General features: G+C 45.4%; 1 pseudogene; it reads left to right on the top strand.

Annotated features, from left to right (window-relative positions):
- Nucleotides 1–9,465: 9,465 nt before the first annotated feature.
- LOC134609427 (craniofacial development protein 2-like) lies at nucleotides 9,466–10,204 on the top strand (annotated as a pseudogene).
- Nucleotides 10,205–12,396: the final 2,192 nt, after the last annotated feature.

Genomic DNA, 12,396 nt, shown 5'->3' with positions numbered 1-12,396 from the left:
CACAATTTGGAAGATGGCGGGTGTTGTGGTGTGATGGGATTTCCGCAAGGCCCAAAATTTAGTAGGCCTAAAATCTCCATGTGGCATATACAAGTACAATTATCTGTTGTATCAGTTAGTTACATGTAGCTAAGATACTGTCATCAATGTACTGAGCATGTGCAAGAACTGAAACCACATTCCATTCTCCTAAAGGGCCATGTTGCCTGTCCACATAAGGTAATCCTGTGTATCCTGTTTGTTGATTGGTGTAAGGGTACAGATGGGGGATGCATAGCTTATAAAAAGCCTCTACTCCATGTGCTCAGTGCTCAGACCTTTTGAACAGGAGTTCAGCTGAGACCCGATCGGTGAAAATAAAGACCTTTACTTACTGAAAAGACCTGTGTCCAGACTCTCTGTGCGTGGATTCTTCAGTGTTCTCCTGTAACAGTAGAGTGTGAATTGTTATTATTTAAAGGGATTCTCTAGTGCCAGGAAAAACCTGTTTTCCTGGCACTAGAGAATCCTGGAGTGCCTCCCTCCCGCCCCTCATCCCATGTCGTTGAAGGGGTTAAAACCCCATTCAGCCACTTGCCTGATTCCAGCAATGCCCACGCTCCTTCAAAAACTTCTGGGCCAAACTATCTGCTCGTCTTGAGGCGACACCGGCTCCGGGTGGAGAGATGGGAGGTGAGCGGCCCACCCCGGGCATTTCCTCTACATCAGCACTTCAGTCTCCAACCCATGGCCTACCTGGGCTGAAGACCAACAAGGTATATCTCCCAATGCATCGACCAACGGCCATCAGGAGCCTCTGGCGCCCCCTAAAAGGAAGAACCTGGACTCCCCTTCGAGCACTCAAGTACGTGGTCTCAGGATGCAGGACTGCCTAGGGCTGAGGGTTTGTCTTACTCAGACCATGTCAGATAATACCGCTCAGTTGCTTTCTCCTGCTACCAACTCGGGGCATCGGCTAACTCGAAACATAACAACCCAGGCTCCCTGCTAGTCAAAATTCTGACTCATTTATTTGCCTACCTGAATGCCTACTACATGCTAGCCAGCATCCACTTGTATTTTTATGTTTTTGCTCGCTACTGCCCACAATGTCCTCCACTTTAATTTTATTTTACTTTTATCATGCTGTGACACCGCTTTTCTGTTATGTTACTATACGATAACGTGCAACTTAAGTGGTATTATGCTTGTATAACTTGATAGAATGCACATACATGGTGCTGGCTAATATACCATCACCTAGCCTTGATTCTTACTCCAAGTATATATTATGTTTTCTCTCTTAGCTGTCTGCCCAAAGCCCAACCACACGCCAACCAACAATCCTGTTAAATCTGTTCTTAATTTATTTTACGCCTTGTAGCGCCAATAATTTTGTTGTGCTGCAACCTGACATTGGGTGGAACGAGTGGTACTATAATCTTGTACACCCAGCCTGCAATGAAGCACCTATGATACGTCAGATAATTGCATTTTGCTAAGCCTAAATTGTTCGTCTAGTCATATATTTTGTATTCATTCTAACGCACCTATATATGCCAATTAATCTACTATAGTCTAATGTTGATTGTTACCCCAGGCATATATTTTGTTTTCTTTACTTACAAAAGTGGAATGTGGGGGGGGCGGGGCCGGGCCGCCGGGCCGACCAGACGCCATCTACATGAGCTCCGGCGTTGCTCAGAGCAAAAATGCTCAAAATACAGTTCCGAGGCACCCTAACGCCGGGTAACCTGTCAGCAGAGGAAGAGGAACTACCCCGGCTATCGTTGGAGGCCGACGGGACGACATACCGTAAGCAGGGTGAGCTAGAGAGGCCATGCCAGGCCTACACGCGGCTGAACACCCGACCCGCCCGCAGTCAGCACATGCGGCACAATGCCACAGCCCCGAGACATCAGCACGGGGGACAGAACTGCCTAATGTGGGCTTACCTCTGGCCCGGGGCACGGCCCTGCCCCCCCCCGGTGGGGGTTATCCCGGCCACATGGCGGTGACCGGCGCCTCAGGGGGAGTACCCACATGGGGCGCATGATGACCGCCTATACTGGCAATAAGCTGTATGAAGAACAGCAAGCCAGCAGGAGTGGAATCTGGAGGAGAAACCGGAGATATCCTGGGGAGACACGCAGACCCTGAACTAGCAGGGACAGCTTACCACTGGCAATACAGCCCGCAGACAGCATGGGCGAGATGGCCCTACAGCCAACACGAGGAACATCACCTGCACCTGCATAGAGCCATTTCAGCATACCACATCACATCCTGAGGGACACAGCAGAATTAAGCACAGGGGACTGACATGGAAGGCTCGTGCAGGCCCGGAGGATGCCGGACACTAGATGGACGATCCGCGCGGTCCACAGGCTGGCTGGAGCAGTGAGTACCCCAGTCTCTGGGTATGGGGGGTCCCCGGAGAAACATGTCCCCACTGCCGCGAGCCCTGTGAGGCGGGAGTGCGCTACCCACCCGGCGGACCGGTGGCCGGGGGGGCGGAGTACCAGCCTTAAGCGTGCGGCCAGCACTGGGAGAGACTTGGGGATACTCGTGTCAGGGGGAACAACACGACGCTGGGGAGGTGCAGGGGGCAGGAGAGCTGCGGACTTTGTGGTGGGGTCCAATCACTGCCCCTGAGTGCCCACGGTGCCGCGGAGGACCCGGCCGGTGAACTGGGGCCAGCGCGGGGAGGACGGCGAAGGTTCGGCGACCTGAGGGCTGCACAATAGCAGAGACATGGCTTTAACCTGGCTTCATCCCGCCACTTTAACCCCGTATGTCATGGTATTGCTTTGGATATGCTGTACCTCAGTAGCCATAGCAGCAGAGCAGCATATACCTTCTGAGAAGCAGAGTATCTATGGTTATATGGAGTACATGAACGAGCAGCAGTTATACAAATACTCACCCACGTCTCTTGTGATCGCTCACGACAAACCCGAATCTAGTGAAGAAGCAGGACTCTCCCTGTAAAAGGGAACCTTTCACAGTCTGCTGGATAAGCTCAGTGGTTCAACTGCTTAAAATTTAGACCCTGCTCCGCAAGGGCCTACCATGTTAATGTTCCTTCGTACATGAGCTCATATACACGGGACATGATCTTTAATATGTGTACGTTTAACTTAAGGCCACACTGCTAATAGCTAAGCTTTATTATAGCCTCATGATACCAGATGGAGGCACCGCTTTTACCATAAAGGGATTTACAGTTCTCCCGTTTGAAACAGCAATCACCTGTTTATATATTCCTTCACTTACTTTGCATATTATTATCAGCTCAGCTTTTATTATGTTCCTACATTTGATGTTCATCTCTCCTGCGTAGATTGTTGTCCCAGGCCTACGCCATAGTTCGCTGGCCGTGACCTACCACAGCCTTGTGATGCTTCTACGACACATATACTTAGATATATTAAGTCAGGTCGCCGTACATTAACTGACATGATAGACGTGCTTATGCACGGGTGACAACTGGCCTAGGACAAGTGTTTACACCGCGCTCATGCAACCATGCTACTAGATATAAAAAGAGCTTTTGAGCCAGGCGCAATATTATCAGGCGCAGTACTGACATAAAGTAGGTGTTATCTGAAACAAAAAAAAAAAAGAACTTGGGAAGTTTCTATACTCTTGATTTACTTATTTGCATGTTTATTAAATTACATATGTGGCTACACACGCTGAAAGCGCCATCACACACGTAGTTAGACATGGGTATTGCCCAAATGACTAATAAGCCAGTAAAATGCATTAATATACATGTCTAATGCCTTTGATATACCATATGATGCAAAGTCAATGTACATCCAAATTATTCTTTTGCTTGATTACTCCGATTTATATGCCTCTGCGCAGGCAACCATTTGTTATTTTCAGATTCATAAAATGTCTGCTCACGCCTTTTTATTTGCGACATCAATAAACATATTTAAAACAAAAGTGGAATGTGTGGACCCCCCTTCGAGCTCCCAAGTACGTGGTCTCAAGATGCAGGACTGCCTAGGGCTGTGGGTTTGTCTTAATCAGAACTTGTCAAATAATACCGCTTAGCTGCTTTCTCCTGCTACCAACCCGGGGCATCGGCTAACTCGAGACATAATAACCCAGGCTCCCTGCTAGCCAGAAATCTGACTCATTTATTTGCCTACCTGAATGCCTACTACATGCTAGCCAGCATCGACTTGTATTTTTATGTTTTTGCTCGCTACTGCCCACATCGTCCTCCACTTTAATTCTATTTTACTTTTATCATGCTGGGACATGTAAAAGTAAAATACCTTGTTTGTGCTATTTGTGCTATTTTGCTATTTGCTATTCTGTTCGGTAGATTGCATTCCCCTCCTATTTTAACATTGTCCCGTTCGAACAACCGCACGAAGCAGGGACCACCCGGGAGCTTGTTAACACCTATTAACAACTTGGTACGGTTCTCACTGCAGTGTCCTAATCGTTTGTCTGGGTGACCGCAATTCCTATGGATAACCACAAGGTGGCGGCCATCTTATTCGCTTGAATACAGGCAGCGGTGTTTGGGCATGAATCTAATGGAACTAAAATTGGACACAGAAACTCCCGAACACCGCTGGACTTCCATCATCGCCTGCGTTCAGTTCTATACAAGTTCGAAAGGCACTGTTCAGTGGAATCGTTCGTCAGGATGAGGGGCACAAGCTCCAGGGTGACTATGTTCGGTAACTTATTTGTTTTTAAACTACCGAACTAGACAAACCGCAAGCCCTGATTCTCTGGAACTATTTTGGGCATTGGACCATGCGTTCGGTGGGTCAAATAAATGACTTCCAGGAAATTCCTGAACAGCACAAGTGATACGTAACGGGGTACAATCAGAACAGAGAAAGTATGTAATAGTAATAAAAAAATCACATAAAGTACACGTAACTCATGATTATAATAAATATATGCTTACAAGTGCAAGGAGCCTAAATAACAAAATGGGGGAACTAGAGGCAATAGCATACACTAAGCAATATGACATAATAGTAATAACAGAAGCATGGTGGGATGAGACACATGACTGGGCTGTTAATTGTTAACAAGTTATTCAAGAAGACTAGAAAAAGAGTGGTGGAGTATGTTTGTATGTCAACCATGAGTTAAATCAAAATCTTAAGCAAGTGGAATGTGATGAGGAAAATGAGGAAGCTTTATGCGTAGGTATCTGCTTGTGGCAAAAGAAGGGAAATCAATTATTGGTTGGGATATGTTATAGATATTAGTATTGGTTAGGACATGTATATAGATGTTAATATTGATGATGAAGAACAGCTGTTATAGCACATTTTTCAAAGCTGCACATCTGGTTAACACGTTAGTCATTGGAGATTTTAATTACCTGGACATAAATTGGAATAGAGGGACTAATAGAGCAAATCCAAAAGCATAAAACAGTACAAAGAAGAATCTTCTGGTGCACGAAGTATGCAAACAGCAAGCAGTTTTATTGGATCAAAAATAGTGACAGAGCAACATTTCGACCTTCTGCAAAGTCTTTGTCAAGCTGAAACCTTCATGTCACAACTGATATAAGTATCTACTAGTAAGGATGCTTGTCTGGATCTGACTATAACAAACATGTTTTCTAAATGCATTTGAAATTAAGAATCCATAGCAGGATTAAGGTTACCCAGGGCCCTAGGCAAGATGCCGAATGGGAACCTGTCTTAGACCCCTGCGCTCTGTTTCTGTGAGTGTTGTATGTGTATAGGAAAACAGGGTGCTGTGTGCATCTGATTATAACAAACAATATTGATCTTTTGACCAACATTCAAGTAGTGGAGCACTTGGGAAATAGTAATCACAAACAGTGTATTTTGAAATAAACTCAAAAAAGCAAAAATGCATGAGATATACTAAAACATAATTTTAAAAATGCCAATGCAGACAGATGTGTGAATCCTGAACTCTCCCTCCTTGGGGTTATAATCCACTTCCATCAGCACGTTTCACAAGGCATTTTCCTCCCGCAACGATACCTACAGATACCCACAGCAATACCCACCCTGCAAAATCAAAGAGGGTACCAAAAAAAAGAAGAGCCTACCACCTTCAGTTTCCACAATGTTCTGGGCCCCAAGAGACCAGGGACGTCCATCTTTAAGTCAGGGCCAGCTGGATTTGGGCTCAGATTTTGATGGCAGCGAGACATCAGAAGGACAGCAAGCCCTGCTGCCTAAACTAGACCTCCGATGGGTGCTGCAAGACGCTAAGGAGGAAATAACCACAACGGAACTGGAGAGGCAAATCTTGCATTTTAAAAAAGACCTCGAGACCTTGACAGCGCTCACCGCCCTGGCAGAAAAATACAATTCCTGGAAGACAACCTCGAAGATCTCAACAACCGCTCCTGCAGGAATAATATTCAGATCCGAGGCCTACCGGAAACAGTAGTGGCGGACGCCATCTTGCCCACACTTCAGGAGCTGTTTCACTCCCTACTGCCAGAGTCCGGATCAGGACCGGGAGATAGAGAAGGCTCATAGACTCCGCTCTCCAGCATTCAACACCACCGTCCCATGGGACATAATAGTAAGACTCCTCCACTTTGCCACCAAACATAAGTTAATTGCTGTCACAAGGAACACACAGCCAAAGTTCCAGGGACACCTACTCGCCTTCTTCCAGGACCTGGCGCCCTCCACCCTGAAGAAAAGAAGAGATCTCAAACCCCTTGACCCAGAAAGGACTTAGGTACATATGGGGCCACCCCTTTAAGCTGATGGTGTGGCAGGGAGACCAAGACCATGTTCTACATCACCAAGCAGAAATGGAGGACTTTGCACTGGGCCTAACACTACAAGCTATGGCGACTATAGTCCAACAATGCGATACCAGCACCAAGAGGGCCAACAGCCCCCCCCCCCCCCCCCCCCTAGGCAAAATGCAAGAAAGAGGCCCCTCCACAGTCCAAAGACATCACTCCAGCACCAACCTGATGAACTCTCTGGCTAACCAATATTATATACTTTACTCAGAGTCGCTTCTCTGGCAGTCACCCACGTTTAAGTTTATTGTGATGTTAGGTTGCCTGTGAAGTTAAGGGCTGCATGATTTACTACACCCAGTTTTGCCACTAGACCTCCCCATATGGTACTCTGCAGACCGAAGGTACACTGGGCTAGACGCACCCCACCCCCCACAAACAGGAATATCACCATATCCTCCTCCCTTTCAACCCAACCTTTTATTTATATTATGTATATTTTCTCTCTCGTCCTTCAAGTTTTTAAGTGTAAATTTAATTAGCCACACTATTGACAGCTGCCTCCCCCCAAATGAATGCCATGCTTAGGGCAGGTTACTACACCGATGGCACAACATAGCACATCGGCACTCCTCAGCCACTGAGGCGTCACTATGTTAACTCGTAGGCGACTCACATCCAATGGGTAAATGCCAGTATACTTAATATATAAACAGGGGACACGTACAAGTCTGGCTGATGTGCTTCACACTCGCATAAGTGCAGACCCTCTCAAAATCACCCACGTTTAGATAACAACACTGCAGCACAAACCGCAGGCACTGCTTCAGGTACCCAGGACGCCACCCCCTGGGCCTTAGGGCACACCCCTTATGCCGTAATCATTAAAATATTTGGACAGCCATACACACACAAGAAAGCAGTGGGGCCCCTCACACTGGACAAAGGGAAGTCGTCAGGACATACTTACACAGATATGTTGCACCGGTTGCGCCTGTACATCGGCACCACCCAGGGCTGGCCCCTCACCCCACCAAAGAAGCCCTCTGTTATACGGAGGTTACAATAAATAACATCGAACACAGTCCGCAACTCTCCCGAAATGGCAAAGAAAAAGTTACCGGCGCTCTCTTCTGAATCCCTATGTGTATTTAAACAAATGGAGGTCATTTAGTTACTCCAATGGTCATTGGAAGGAATGCCCGCCTGCCAACGTCAAGGCAGACCCCCCTAGGCGGGTCCTACACTGACCTTTCACCCTGCTTCCTTAAACTTCTGGCAAAGATATCTCTAATGAGACGCCTTGGTACCTGGGGCAGCGGGCCTCGCAGCTGGGAACCCCCGGGCGGCTGACTGGTCGACACGGAGCCGGCCCAGCTCTCCGGTTACAGGTGTGGTCCCGGAGACTGTGCCCCCAACTCTGCGAGCCCTGTGACGCTGAGATGCGCGGACACCCGGCGGACTGGTGGCCGGGAGGACGTGCCAGCGGCAAGTATGAGACCGGAGGCGGATGAGGCACAACTGGGCTGGAGCTTCATATGGGCCCTGCTGGGAATGGGGAGGTGCAGGAGGGGGCGCCATGCGGACTTACCGGAGGGAGAGACGCTGGAAATGACAACACCTCCGAGTGCCCACAACGCAGCGGGACCTCGAGTGGACACGGGGATCTGCCTTGGGGGTGGAAAGGGGGGGCCCCGCCAAACTGGGGGAACCGGGGGGACTTGGATGTGTGCAACCTGCCCAACGCACATATGACCTGGAACAAAACCCGAGGGAGACCAAGATTTCACACCGCATGATCCCACGTGCCGGGCACATCATAACTCTCCCCAGCGAAGGACTTTTGATTCAACATGAGGACAATTGATCTCTAGACTAGCACACAAACTTAATGTCTCTACTACTGCCTAATTACATAGCCAGGCTGTTACAATGGTTGACGACTTTTAACATGCTTATACCTAGGCATAGAAATGACCATGCTTATTGAGACACATATATATATTAAGTTATGTTTATACCCATTTTTTAATCCATGATTGCTGCGAAAATCATCTTACTCTGTCATGTAGACACTGTTTAAGTTGCCTAGTTGCCAACGGAAGTTGCACAATTTGCTTTACTTAAAAAAGGGAAAATGCTCCTACAGGGGCTAAAGTTTGCTGTTTATCGCTTAGTCAATGAGCTTTATACGTCACGGCTTAATTGTTATATATTTGCCCTGCGCATCAGCTTCAGATTGCATATGCGATACATGGTTGTTCGTTACAATAACCAGGCGATTGCATTATAAGACGTAAACCAATATGTTTCCATCTAAACATTGCAATAACCATGCTCATTGAGGCATACGTATATTCTATCAGCTCTGACGACTATGCACTCATTTCGCGGCGCACTCATTTTGCGATTAATTGACAGTGGTCATACTGTTAATAGGATTCTTCATCGCACCGTGACGCATGTCTCATATATTGTTACCATGTGCGATTACCGTACCGCACACTGTATTGAATTTCGTTAAATGCTTGTATAGTCCGACAAGTATGCCTCTGCGCAGGCAACCATACACTACATCTATCACCCGGTAATATGCCTGCTCATGCTTTTCTGTGACACCAATAAAAATATTGAAAACAAATACCAGGTGAACGGAAGACCGCATACTACTGTTAAAAAGTGGAGAATTAAAATATTAAAAAGCTAATAAGCCTTGATGCATAATATCCTATTCTATAATACATGAGATGACAAGGTTAAACATCAATATCCTGGGAATTAGTGAACTCAAATGGACTGGAATGGGACATTTCATATCAGACAACCATCACATCTTATACTGTGGTCAAGAATCTCGCAGAAGAAATGGAGTAGCCATCATAGTAAATAATCGGGTGAGCAAAGCAGTGCTCGGCTACAACCCAATAAATGACAATGATTTCAATTCGTATTCAAGGCAAGCCATTTAACATCACAGTGATCCAAGTTTATGTTTCAACCATGGATGCTGAAGAGGCTGAAATTGTCCAGTTCTATGAAGATATTCCACACATGATAGATATAACACCAAGCAAAGATGTTACTATCCTCATAGGAGACTGGAATGCTAAAGTAGAGAACCAAAAGACACCTGGAATAACTAGCATCTTTGGCCTTTGAGTTCAAAATGAAGCAGGTCAGGGATTAGTAGAATTCTGTCAATATAATTCTCTGGTCATAGCAAACACCTTCTTGCAACAGCTTCCGAGACGACTCTACACATGGACATCACCAGATGGACAATATATAAATCAGATTGACTATATACTTTGCAACCAAAGATGGAGGAGTCCCATACAGTCAGCAAAAACAAGACCTGGAGCTAACTGTGTCTCGGACCATGAGCTTCTCATTGCAAAGTTCAGAATTAAACTGAAGAAAAGAGGGAAAACCATCAGACCAATCAGATATGACATAAATAACATTCTTTGTGAATATGCAGTGTAAATAAAGAATAGATTTGAGGGACTAGACATGGACGATAGAATGCCTGAAGAACTTTGGATCAAAGTTTGCAATACTATCCATTAAACCGCAAGAAAAAATATCCCCAAAAGATAGAAATCTAAGAAGGCAAACTGGCTATCTGATGAGTCTTTAAAAATAGCCCAGGAAAGAAGGAAAGCAAAAGGTAGTGGAGATTGGAAAAAATGTGTCCAACTGAATGCAGAATTCCAAAGGATAGCAAGAAGAGACAAGGAGACATTATACAATGAGCAATGTAAAGAGATAGAAGAAGATAACAGAATGGGAAAGCCAAAAGATCTATTAAAGAAAATTGGGGATCTAAAAGTTACCTTTCATGCCAAAGTGGGTGTGATAAAAGACAAAAATGGCAGGGACTTAACAGAAGAACATCAGATAAAGAAGAGATGGCAGGAATACACTGAAGATCTATACAGGAAGGATCTTAACAGCAGTGATGACCTCTATAGTTGGTCCAATGAGATGGAACCAGAAATCTGGAAGAGCGAAGTGAGATGGGCCCTAGGATGCCTTGCAGATAACAAGGCTGCAGGAGTTGATGAAATTCCAATTGTAACTATTCTGCAAGATGATGCTGTGAAAATTATGCTTGCCTTATGTCAACAAATTTGGAAAACAGTGGCCAAAAGACTAGAAAAGGTCAGTCTACATCCCAATTCCAAAAAAAAAGCTATGCCAAAGAGTGCTCCCATTATCAAACAATTGCACTAATTTCACATGCCAGCAAAGTAATGCTTAAGATCCTACATGCTCAACTCAGGGGACGAGGCACAAGAGATCAAATTGCCAATGTACGATGGATAATAGAGAAAGCCAGAGAGTTCCAGAAAAACATCTATTTCTGCTTCATAGACTATTCTAAAGCTTTTGACTGTGTGGATTACAACAACATGTGGCAAGTTCTTAAAGAAATGGGAGTACCAGATCTTCTCATCCGCCTCCTGAGGAACCTGTATGTGGACCTAGAAGCCACAGTCAGAACCGAACATGGGACAACAGAATGGTTCAAAATCGGGAAAGGAATGCGACAAGGTTGTATATTGTCACCTTATTTATTCAGCTTATATGTGGAATGCATAATACATAAGGCTAGGCTGGATAAATCCAAAGCTGGAATCAATATTGCTGGAAGAAATATCATGACCTCAGATACGCGGATGATACTGCTCTGATGGCTGAAAGTGAGGAAGAACTAAAGGACCTGTTGATGAGGGTAAAAGAAGAGAGTGCAAAAGCTGGCTTGCTGCTTAATGTTAAAAAGACTAAGATCATGGCAAACAGCAATCTTAGTTCCTGGCAAATAGATGGAGAAGAAATGGAGGCAGTGACAGATTTTATTTTCCTGGGATCCAAGATCTCTTCAGATGGTGACTGTAGTCATGAAATTAAAAGATGTTTGCTTCTGGGGAGGAAACCTATGGCAAGCTTGGACAAGCTGGTAGAAACTAAAAATATTACACTATCAACAAAGGTCCGCATAGTCAGAACTATGGTATTCCCAGTAGTAACATGTGAGAGTTGGACTATAAAGAAGGCTGAGTGTCATATAATTGATGCCTTTGAACTGTAGTGTTGGTGAAAACTGCTTAGAATCCCTTGGATTGCAAGAAGATCCTATAAATCCATACTACAGGAAATCAAGACAAACTGTTCACTGGAAGCTGTGATCATGAGGCTGAAGCTCAAGTATTTTGGCTATATAATGAGAAGGCAGGATTATCTAGAGAAGACTCTGCTGGGAAAGCTTGAAGGCACACGAAGAAGTGGACAACAGAGACGGAGATGGATAGATGAGGTCACTGAAGCCACGAACATAAAGTTGTTGGAGCTCAGAGAGGCAGTGCAATAGCTGATGCCCAACAGGCAGAGCTTAAGTAAAAAAAAACAACCTCTAAGACATATTACCGGGCCTTAGAATGGCCGGATTTAACGTATAAAAGAATAAACCACAAGACAAGATATGGACAAAAACGCAGAAATCACGGAAACAATGAACAAGCCAAGGGTCAAGGAATATAGAAATCAGAATAGTCAGGAGCCAAGCCAAAGGTCAAGAAATACAGAGATCGGATAGTCAGAAGGAAAGCCATGGTCAAATTACACTAGAATCAATACCAGAAACGCGCTCTTGGATAACCACAATGGAAACCCCG

Source organism: Pelobates fuscus, chromosome 4 (genome assembly GCF_036172605.1).
Source record: "Pelobates fuscus isolate aPelFus1 chromosome 4, aPelFus1.pri, whole genome shotgun sequence".
In the NCBI taxonomy this organism is placed as follows: Eukaryota; Metazoa; Chordata; class Amphibia; order Anura; family Pelobatidae; genus Pelobates; species Pelobates fuscus.
This window is presented reverse-complemented; position numbering and strand designations above follow the sequence as displayed.